Here is an 11611-nt window from a genome sequence, read left to right on the forward strand (position 1 = left end):
CTCGATTTGAGTATTAAGATGACTGTTTTCAAGTAACTAGCAAAATAATGCATACTTTTAAATTTGCAACAAAATGTTTGAGTTACTTTTTCAAATAAGTAATGCAAGTTACTTTGTTTTATTGATTGAGACCTCACTTGTTTTCATGTTAGGAGAAAACGTAAGGTGTTGTGTGCATTGTGTAAACATGATGGTTATTGTACAGTACTTCTAGACTAAATGTGAACATGCATTTACTCATCTCCCTTGCTCAAAAACAGATTTAGTATTCCTATAAATAAATAAAAACAGTGAAATTCAAACTCAGAATACGCAAACCTGCAATAATTAAATTTGGTAAAAAAATGTTATCGTGCTGCTGACCTTTGATGGTCCAATTCAACCATACGAATAAGCAAAAATGACTTTAGTTAAACATCACATGCGATTATTGCTGAAATAAAAGTGTTATCATTTTAATAAATAAGTAAAGTAACACATTACTTTCCATAAAAAGTAACTAAGTGACACAATTAGTTACTTTTTTAGGGAGTAACGCAATATTGCAATGCATTACTTTTAAAAGTAACTTTCCCCAACACCGGTGCTACTAAAACATTGCTTTTTGTTTGAGCATCCCAACATGTAATCTTCTTAGCCAGTGAATTTGACAATATGCTTTTGAAATCACAATATCGATTACTAAAATCATTTGATCAATATAATGTGGCAGTGTTTACCACGCACCCCTATTGCTGAATCTACATTGTTGCTACTGAATCTACATCCCCACAGTAAAAGAGGCCATATTTTACCAGATTTTTGAGTCCAAATTGAATGTAATAAGTTGAAAACACTATGTGCCTTGATATATGAAGCTAGAAAATCATGCTGTTTCACAAGGAAATGGACTAGTTTTGGACGAGGGATGAGGCTGTAGGAGTTGGGAAACCATCATTATTTTTTGCAGTTCTGTTTGCTGAAGCTAGTGGCGCAGAAACGACACACTTCAGCTTTAATGCCCAATATATGCAGTACCTGCTGCAGATGAACATTAATTCTTGATGAAGTGTAACTCTCAGCTGTGGGAAGTTTTAGCCAGTGTACCTTGAGTATTTAAATCGCTCGCTGAGCTGTGTTGAGTCTCACCAAAGGCCCTGATTATGCAGTTAAGCTATGCTAATAGTGCTCTGGTGGGCTTCTCTGAAGACCTCTGACTTTAAATGCATAACTGTGGATGGGTCACACAAAGGTCATTGTGCTTTCTTCTGCTTAACTAATTAAAGGGAAAAGTTGGTGGATTCAGGCGCTTTCTTTTTGAATATGCAAATTGCGAGGCAATTAATCGACAATTGTTTAAGTTTAAATCCTCTGAAATAATATAAAAAAGCAATTTGTCTGCACCTACTTAGCCTCCTTAAATTAAATTGCTGGCTCTGTTAAATGCTATTAAATGGAGCATGCTCGCAGAGCTATTACTAATTTAACAAACCAACTAAAAAAAAAAATTTAAATAAAGCTCTTCTTAAAAAGTGCAACACTCAGCTGGCTGCAGACATAATAATTCATTAAGGCATTTAAATGGTAAATTAGTTGTTGTGTTTTATGAATCCTGGAGGTGTTGGTGATGGTTTTGTTCAGAGATGTGGCTACATTTGAAAAAGATTTTCTTCGTATTCTGCTGCAACGCTACAAGGCCTCGTGTCAGCCAGTCTCCTGCCAGTCTTTTGATCTAATTAGCCACAATTATTTAAATTAGATATCAAAGACGAGCACAGACAAATAATCATTACTTTGTAATCAGTTTGTGCAGTAACAGTTCTGGAAAGTGCCTCACACTGTCAGGCATCATGAAAGTTTTAGTGCATTTTCACTCCCTCTCCATCCCTGGCCCTTTTTCCCTTGGCCTGCATCCAGTGTCAAAGCAATCCTGAGAGTTGCTGTTCTCCAAAGCGTTCTAAGTAATCCCTTTAACAAAACTGTATTCATGTATGTGAATGTTTTTGGCTCTGAGCAGATTTTTCAAAAGATAAGAACTCGGATAAAATCCGCCCCTGGCAAAGACCCAGGATATATGGGATTTCAAGTATGAGGGAAATATAGATAATAGAGTTTCCTCTCATCTCTGTAGATGTGTTAGCTGTGTCTGTGGCGCTTAGAACTGCTTTGACTTTATGGGTTGCTATGGCTTCAGAGATTAAAAACGCTTCTACTGGATCAGTTAGCATTTTTTTTTTTTTGTAGTTCTCGATTAGGGCTAGAGAATAATATTGGCGATATATTATTGATTATTAAAATTCAGAGTAACCAGTGTCTACACCAAACCTAACCCTAAACCTACCCGATAGTGTTATCAAATGCAAAAGTGATATAAAAATGTATTTGTTGGTGCAGCCGTGCTATTTTAACTTCCATATGCGGACTTTAGCTATTTTATTGAACCGTAGTTCCACGGGGTTCGTACCGGAGCTTTTCATCACTCAGATGCAACTACGTATCACGTGAGCTACTGAATTAGAAAACTCATGCATATGAAGCTGGATATGTGACGACACGTTCAAAAGTATCCGTTTTCAAATCTCGCAGCACGTTTTAATTGTTTTGAATTCATAACATAATATTCCTCAAGTAATTATGCGAAAATTAAGCTTTATTATCGAAACTGTGGACCTGGAAATCATATTTTGTGTGAAAAGGAATAAAAGTTGTCAGAGTTTTACTGCCTCTAGTGTTCATTTCAACTGTAAACTGCAGCGATTTGTGTATAGGTACGTTTTTTGAGTTTCGCAGAAATGTAGGTAGAGGCACGTATTTCCAATGAGCCCATGTTGCAAAAGATTCAGCACAGCCTGTGCAGTCTGATTAAAAACCAAATTATTTTTATGGACTGGTTCTCTTTGGTGAATCATAAAACATTCAGTACAGCCTGTGCATTCAGATTCACAAATGAATAACTCTTATGAAACCGGTACTTTTTAATGGATCAAAAACATTCAGCACAACCTGTGCAATCTGATTCACATCTATCTATCTATCTATCTATCTATCTATCTATCTATCTATCTACTTGTCTGTCTGTCTGTCTGTCTGTCTTTGTGTTGTTTGTGTGTGTGTACATGAATTGAAATAAAATTGTGCTTGTTAATCGGAATTGGAACCCTGTACTTGACATGAATGCATTCTGTCCATATTTTGGCTGGTGCTCACACTCTATTGACACCAGAACTTTGTTTTTAATCACATCTGTCACTAATTGAAGATTTTAGACCCATCCAACCTTCAGTGTTGTGTTTGCGTGGCCTTTTTTGTCTGTATGTGAGAAAAGCATGTGTGCACACTGTATCTCATTGTGTGTGAAATGGGGACAGGTGAAGGTGAGACGAGACACAGGATGAGGTGTGAGAGCGGGCAAAGACCCTGGACTAGGCTCTGTGCGTGTGTGTGTGTGTGTGTGAGTCCCCTGGCATGGGCCCTGTCAGCAGGAGTCTGATGTCTGTCTACTCATGTGTGGAGCACTCATCATGGGCAATTAGGGCCAAGCAGGGGGCCTGGCCTTCCCTCTCATGTCCTTGAAGAAAGAACGTAAAAGGGAGCAGGAAGAGTGATGGGGTGGAGCGTTGCAGAGGGAGGGGCGGGAATTCTGCCGGTAGTTTTGTGAAGAACAGGAAGTTGAGCGATACGGCTCTAAGCTGACGATAGGAAGACAAAAGCCTGTCCGGGATCGGTAATGTCTTTGTTTTTCTCCCCTCTGGTGTTTAAATAGATTCTCTCCACAGGGTGATAATCACCATTCATTATTCACACTTCAGATGGCCATTAAAAGTCAATCTCGAAAAGCCTGGAAAATGGCCCCAACTATGGGACCACTTGGTGCTATCTTTGATATTGTGTTCTAATTTCGCACAAATTGATATTCCTCTTCAGCGCTACTCGTATAAAACGAGATTGTGTTAAAATTGTGTTAAGATTGTGTAAGGATTGTGTTTCGTGAAAACACAATCCCATTGGCTTGTAATAGATTATTTATTAATTTCATGTTCTGTCAGAGCTGGAATGAAGAACCTCTTAATATTCAATTTGTCATGCCAGTGCACATGCCAGGAACATAGAGAAGTGCCATGGATGTGTAAAAGATGGATTTTTGCAGTAAAAAGATGGATTTTTGCAGTAGAAAGATGATTATGACCCTTCTCTGGAGGATGTGTTAATAATAATTAAGTGTCCTGCAGATTTTTAAATGATGATTAGTGTCCTCGTTGGATGATAACTAGACCTGCATTTGGGTTCAGTTTAATGCACTTTGCTATGCAGATCTAGAATAGAGGGTGTTTCGTTGTTTTCTATTTACATTGATGTGAGAAAGTGGGATAGCAGACTCGAGACGGCACATACTCCCCCTGGAAATAAGCGGAGACTGCTTAGTAGAATCAAAACACGACAAACAATTAGAATAACACATGAAAGCAAAAAAAAAAAAAAGAGTCATGTTCAAAATCAAGCTTGGGGCAATTCTCTCATGCCTAATTGAAAAACTTATTTTATGTCTGTTTAGATCTTTTAACCAGCATTCAAACTGAGAGAATACACTCTCTCTCTTGCATTTTTATGTGTACTCTACCTTTTAAAAGTAAGAACTATTTATTTATTTATTTAAACCATTATTCTTTTATTCAGCAAGGATACATTAATTCAATTTAAATTGACAGGTAATGTATTTAATGTTACAAAAAAAACTAAAACAAATAAATGCTGCTCTTTTGAAAGAATCCTGAAAAACATGTAGTACTGTTTCCTCAAAATATTAAGCAATAAATACTGTTTTCAACATAATGATAATAACAAGAAATGTTTCTTTATCACCCAACCAGCATATTAGAATGATTTCTGAAAGATCATGTGACACTGAAGACTGAAATTCTGCTTTGCCATCATAGGAATAAATTACATTTTAAAATATATTCAAATAGAAAACAGATACTTTAAATAGTAATAACATTCTACAATATTTTTAGGTTAGCTGTGATCAAATAAATGCAGCCTTGGTGAGCAAAAGAGAGTTATTTCAAAAACATTAAACAAATCTTTCAGATCCCAAACGTTTGAATGTAAATGTCAAATATCTCCTATATAATTTATACTTTTTTAAACAAACAAACAAATAAATAAATATTGTTTATTTTATGTATTTATATATATTTATTTTTTATGTATGTATTTATTTATTTATTTATTTTTGGTCATTCTTGTCTCACCTAGGGCATGGACAAAACAAACAAAAAACAATACAATACAATGCAATACAATACAATACAACTGGTGCAGGACGCCTATTCTAGTAACCCACATTTTAAATAACTGCATCAAGTCCAAGAGAGGCATAAGTTTTTTTTTCCACATAATATCACACGTGCTGTCTAGTGCCATTTGGAGCAGGAGCCTCCTGCTGCCTGTAGGTTTCAGCCAGCTGATGGATGTGGCCTGGGGAGATTAACCTATATCTGTTAGCACTAACCCTCATGCGCCTCATTGTTGCAATTGTATTTATTCATTAGACGTCATAGAAACAATGCTGAAGAGTTAATTAGAGAGCGAGCAGATTGCATTCTGCCGTCTCTGACCCAGTTCTCTTTCCTTCTCTCTCCTCCTGCCTCCCTCTTTTTCTTCCTCTTCCCTGTCTCTCTCTTCACTCTGATGGTTAATGAGCGTACTTCATGCTATGAAACGGTTGCATGATTATTTTCACATGATTCTGACTGTGTCGTGATGAAAGGCAATTTCTTCCTTTTGTGTGCTCATTCATTCTATAAACGTCACAACTCAGGTTTGATTTCTCTGCTTTTCATCCAGAGAAATGTGAGAATGTGTTTATAATAAGGCTTAGCTGCACCAAATGGAGGTCATAATGCGGTGAGAACAATAACAGTGGTCAACCTAGGTCATAACATTCTACTTAGATGGCTAAAGAACTCGCTGTGATCTGTCACAAAGACTTTGGCAGACCAATGAGGTGACGTCCACACCTGCCTCTTCATCCTTAATGACTCCTCTAGCTCACCATATCTTCCTCCTGTCCCATGACTCCTAGCTTTGGCTTAATAATGATTTCACAGCAGCATATGGGTGTGATCAGGGCTGATATTGCATCCTAATGGAAGGCCGGGAGAATTTCTCAAAGGCTGGAGTAATAGGTGACTTGACAGGCTCTTTATGTAAAACTCATAGTTGGAGTGTGTAAGGTTTGGGAAAGCTTATTCTTGTGACATGATGTGATATGAATAAAGGTTCATATGGAATATGAAAAGATAGCGAATTCCGATTGCAGCTGTAGAATAACACTGCCTTTAACTGCTGGTCCAGGATCAGTTTCTCCACCTCAAATCCAAATTTTATTTACTAGTGAGGAGGGAACACCTGTTTTTGTTTGTGTATGTGTGTTTTTGTTTTGTGTATTGTTTAGTGTTTTGTATTGTGTTTTCTTTTTGTTGAGTGTATGCAGAGAAAATGTCTCAATTGCTTACTTCTGTAATGATTTTTCTTTTTTGTTTAAAAAATACAAAAAATATAGTAGTTTGTTTATTTATTCATACGACAGTTCTTTCTAGTCCTCTAATCTGATTAGCTGATAAGAGTGTGATATTCTAGTGATAACAGAACTCTAACCGTTTCACCGTTTGTATTACCCCACTTGTGGTATTTCTCACAGGGAGTGTCATAGCGGATACTGAAATCCACTATAATTAAAAAAAATAATACTTGTGACGAGTGGGGCGGGGCCGAGAGCGGTGGGAACGGAGCGAGGCCGGTGGAGTTAATGATAATGAGCAACACTCATGCGCCACTCACCGGTCTCAAGTCCCACGGAGGAGCTCCGGAAGGATAAAAGGAGGAGTGACGACAGTGAAGGACGAGAGAGGACCAGGCCTGGACTTTATTTTGTGTTTTGGTTTTGTTTGTGCGCGGCAGTCGTCCGTGAGGGGCTGTTGCGCTATTTTCAGTTGTGTGTTTATTTTATTATTAAATTGTTTAAATGTTCGCCGGTTCCCGCCTCCTTCTTCCCAACCTATGAACGGTGTTACATTGGTGCCGAAACCCAGGAGGAAGGAGGGACACACTGTCAGAGAGCCCTCGCTGCTGAGGGGGGTCGCGGTGCTGAGGAGATCAGGCAGCATGAAGGAGCGGAGACCGCCAGTGGCTGCCCGAGGTGGTGGTGCTGGAACTATGAAAGACGAGGTGGGACGGAGAGCTCGCTGCCGCGCTCCTGGGTCGAGGAGGGGTGGCTGCCGTCCGAGAGGGAGCGGAGGAGTCGGCACCGTTCGCCTGGAGGCCGGAGCCTGCTGCCGTTCACCATGTTTGGGGACTCGCAGGGAACGGGGGACTTGCTGCCGGCTGCCCTCGACCGGAGGAGCAATCGCCGTCCGCCAGGAGGCGGAGGAGTGTCGGGCCGTCCACCAAAGATGTCCAGTACCATCGCATGGCACCGCGAGTGAGAGCCTCTCAGCTGGTTGAGGACCAAGCAGCAGTGTGTCCGGGAACCGGAACAAGAATTTTTTTTTCCTCTCTTCCCTCTCTCGTCTCTGTCTCTCCTCATCCTTCCGTCTCCTTTTCTCTCGCCTCGTCTGTCTGTCCTTACCCCCAGGTACGCCGCGGCCACCGTGATCGGCTCCCCCAGATGGGGGAGGGGGGGAGTAGAGCACAGTCTCGGGAGTACCCCCCTGCCTGCGAGGGCCGATGGGGGTATGTGACGAGTGGGGCGGGGCCAAGAGCCGTGGGAACGGAGCGAGGCCGGTGGATTTAATGATAATGAGCGACACCTGCGCTACTCACTGGTCTCGAGTCCCTTGGAGGAGCTCCGGAAGGATAAAAGGAGGAATGACGACAGTGAAGGACGAGAAAGGACCAGGCCTGGACTTTATTTTGTGTTTTGGTTTTGTTTATGCGCGGCAGTCGTCCGTGAGGGGCTGTCGCGCTATTTTCAGTTGTGTGTTCATTTTATTATTAAATTATGTTTAAATGTTCGCCGGTTCCCGCTTCCTTCTTCCCGATCTACGAACGGTGTTACAATACTGTTTTTGTGTCACGGAATGTAGTTTTAAAAGTTTTTTAGTCAAGAATGTACTTGTTAGGCTTCATATATGAGGTTTGTTAATGAAGATAACATCTATTTGAAAATTTACTTCAGCGTTTCGGAGATGTGACATTGCTCCACCATTAGATGGCGACAAGAGACTGTTATGAGTGAGACAGCAGTAAAGACTTTTATATTGACAGAGACTGAAACAGGGTTGTAAACAAGTTATTTTTACTTTCAACAACACTTTGTAAGACAGCCAACAAATTCACTGAGCAGCGCTGTCATCGGAAATCACCCTTAACAGATGAAAGGATAGTACAAAAAAATATCATTTTCCTCAGCGGACATTCAAACTAATGTTACAGTGAGCTTTTAATACAGTAACACAAAAAGATTTCAATGAAGCAGCTCAATGTTCCTTCGTTACTAGTTCTAAAGTGACATTTTTGAATTAGCAATGGAGGTTTGTTTTCTTCAGATTAAGGGGGGACATTGTACAGTAAACCTAACCTTTATGAGGTGCTTTGGTATGGGTTATACAACTCCAGATTACTTTAAATCTACTTTAAATGTGTACCAACCTGCAGTTTGTTCGCATTATTTTCTTATGATATTTATTTTCTGTCTATTTCTTGCAGGTATTTGCCTACTACTGTTGAGCTTTATTATGGAAGCCAGATGTGGAGAAGCAGTGGTGAGTTTTAAAACCCTTTAAATACCCTCCTCAGCTCAGTAACCAATCAGTTACTTTACCCGTACTGGCTCTGTGAATCTAAAAGAACCTCAAAGAGATAATCTTTCTTTGAGCGTATGCCTACATTTTGATACTGTCTTCTGCTGTGTCATTTTGTTTGCACTTTCTCAGACTGTATTTGGTCTGTATTACACATGCCAGATAAAACTGAATCTAATTCAGAGTTGGATGACACCTCACACCTTTGTGTGTTTGAGATCTCAGATCAAATGTTGGCTCAGTAGTGTGTGGTTTGTCTTAGGGGATATTTCTGTTTTTTGGTCTCTGGACTGAAGCACATAAGGTCAAGTAAGCTAAATGTTTGTTTCCTTACACAAAGAACATTTTGTCCCCTGACTTACGTCACTTATAGTGTAATAAGTGCAGAAATGACAAAGTAACTGCGCTCATAGAACAGAGTGGACTCATTTAAGACAACTTTGGTGGTACTGCAAATCATACCTCAGATATACAGTGGAGTCCACAAGACTGAGGCTAACAAAGAAAATGCTTCTGTTTTCAATTTGTTTCTAATTAAACAGTTTTTATTTCATTTTATTACAAATTATATATTGAGCATAACAGTTAAAGTTGCAATGTTTCTTGCCATTATTATTTTTTATTTATTTTATTCTTTTTTTAATTCTAAACCTTTGTGAATATTTATAAAAACCGAGAGGATGAACAGCAAAAACATTTTCCACAGCCCTTTTAACTTTTACAGTATTTACCAAGGGTGCCAATACTATATACATATAGTAAGAAGGCTATGCTGGTGCAATGAGATTGTAGTCATGCGTTTGAATCCAAGAATCTTTTCGTAGCGTCTTCTAGAGGTGGGCGATATGACCAAAATCTTATAGAAATTTAATAATTCTAGTCACCAGTGTGAAAAAAAAAAAAATCAAGCTCACTGAAGACAACTAAACAGTCAACAATTAAATAAGAATAAGAAACTAATTACAAGAAACTACAGTAGAACAAATAAATAAGAAATGCTACACACATTATACCATCAGTCATCAAATGTATAAAAACACTACATATTCTTCACTGTGTAAATTAAATATATATTTCTTCTTGTTAAAGTTACAAAAGTGATTTAGTCAAGAGCGGTGAGAGATTTTCTCTCTTTTGATGTTTGATTAACATGAATGTTTGCTTTCACTTACGACTTAAATTACTGTGTTTACGAGGATATGGGCATTTTGACACATACAAGTATGTAACCGTTGAAGGTCTATAAAGTGGCAAAAATAACTCCCAGTCTCTCAGTCAGTACGCACATATAGCAAAATGAGTTCTCTTTCACGGCTGATTGCATTTCAATGTCTTAAACTCACTTGTTTTTAAACCGCAATGCTTAAAAATGCTTGAAAATGCTAAATTTTTGTGACCACGTAGCACAGCAACGTCACATGAGCTTGTAACCGCGCTAGAGATGATAGTCCAAAATCTTTACCGTTTAATCGTGTCTTCACAACTTTTGTTTTTTTCGTCAAATCAAAGATGGAGAAAAGGTCTACCAAATACTGGCAGCTGTAAGCGTTTTAATAAAGCTATTTTAACTTTAAGCTGAAGGAAGGAGGGAATGCATCTTGTAGACCGGTGGATATAGAAGCTGGAAACTTTGATTTGGTGCATTTCCCTGATACTTGACTTTTCCAGCATGATCTTTTTCCTCTAGTATGCAGTCCTCTTCTCACCTACACACTCCTATGGCAAGAATTACTTGGACTTTTTACTTTCAGTTTTTGCTCTAGATACATATGGAACAATTGTTTCAATTAAGTTGCATAACTTGATTCTTTGAAAAATAAAGTTGTTTATTCAGTGCTGACATTTTGTTTTCAGTGCTATCACTTGGCTTGATCTAAGACATTTTCTTTTAATAGAGACCCTTGCAAGTTAAGAGGATTATGAAAACAATGTGCGCCTCGGTCTATTCATCATACTGTCAAAGAATGTAGACATAGAAATTTCAAACTAGTTGATAGTATAAAAGAGGTGAACCAGTGAGGTAAGGTGCGCATTGTAGCTGAGACAATACAATATGTCTGATTGCTGTAGGAGATGTCTATATATTGTATTTTGGAGGAGATGAAGAGTCTCCAGGGTCTTCCCCCATAAAGTAATGTGACTTAAAGAGAAAAAAAAAAAAAAAAAAAAAAATATATAATAAAAAAAATATATATAAGCATAGAAAGGGGCTGTTAAAACCAGATTCTCCTCCTCCCCCTATATACAGAACAACCTGTCTGCTGTCATGTAATGCTGAGCAGCTTTACTGTGCTTTTTCAAGTTGCTGAAGTGATTAAACTTCATGCCGGAAGGAATTAGAATTTATTGCCCGCATTTACCGATTAAATTCTATGGATGTACATTTATGTATGTTCATGTGGGAGGCTTGTTTTATGCTTGTTTGTTTGTGCACATTTGTATACTTATGTACAGCAACCAGCATGACATGACATTTTTTTTTGTTCAGATTTTTGTTCATTATAACTAAAAATACAGTTCATACACACGATTGACTATACCTACTGATGCATGGAGCCCTGACACGCAACCATGCACACACACACACACACACACACACACACACACATTAGAAGATGGCTCAAAGTTTCTCATATGGTCAGTGGGTTGCTTCAAAATTCATTTTTATGATTTACAACACAAACTCACATATACCATGTTCACAGTGCTCTCTTTCATGTTTAGAGTCAGACACACACAAATGAGACCCTCGGCTATGTTTTAGCAGTGGGTCTTACACCTCTCTTGTTGCCATGGGTACACTCAGGACTGTGGAATCCACCCAAGGA

Source organism: Sinocyclocheilus anshuiensis, unplaced genomic scaffold (genome assembly GCF_001515605.1).
Source record: "Sinocyclocheilus anshuiensis isolate Anshui unplaced genomic scaffold, SAMN03320099.WGS_v1.1 scaffold1661, whole genome shotgun sequence".
Lineage (NCBI taxonomy): Eukaryota > Metazoa > Chordata > Actinopteri > Cypriniformes > Cyprinidae > Sinocyclocheilus > Sinocyclocheilus anshuiensis.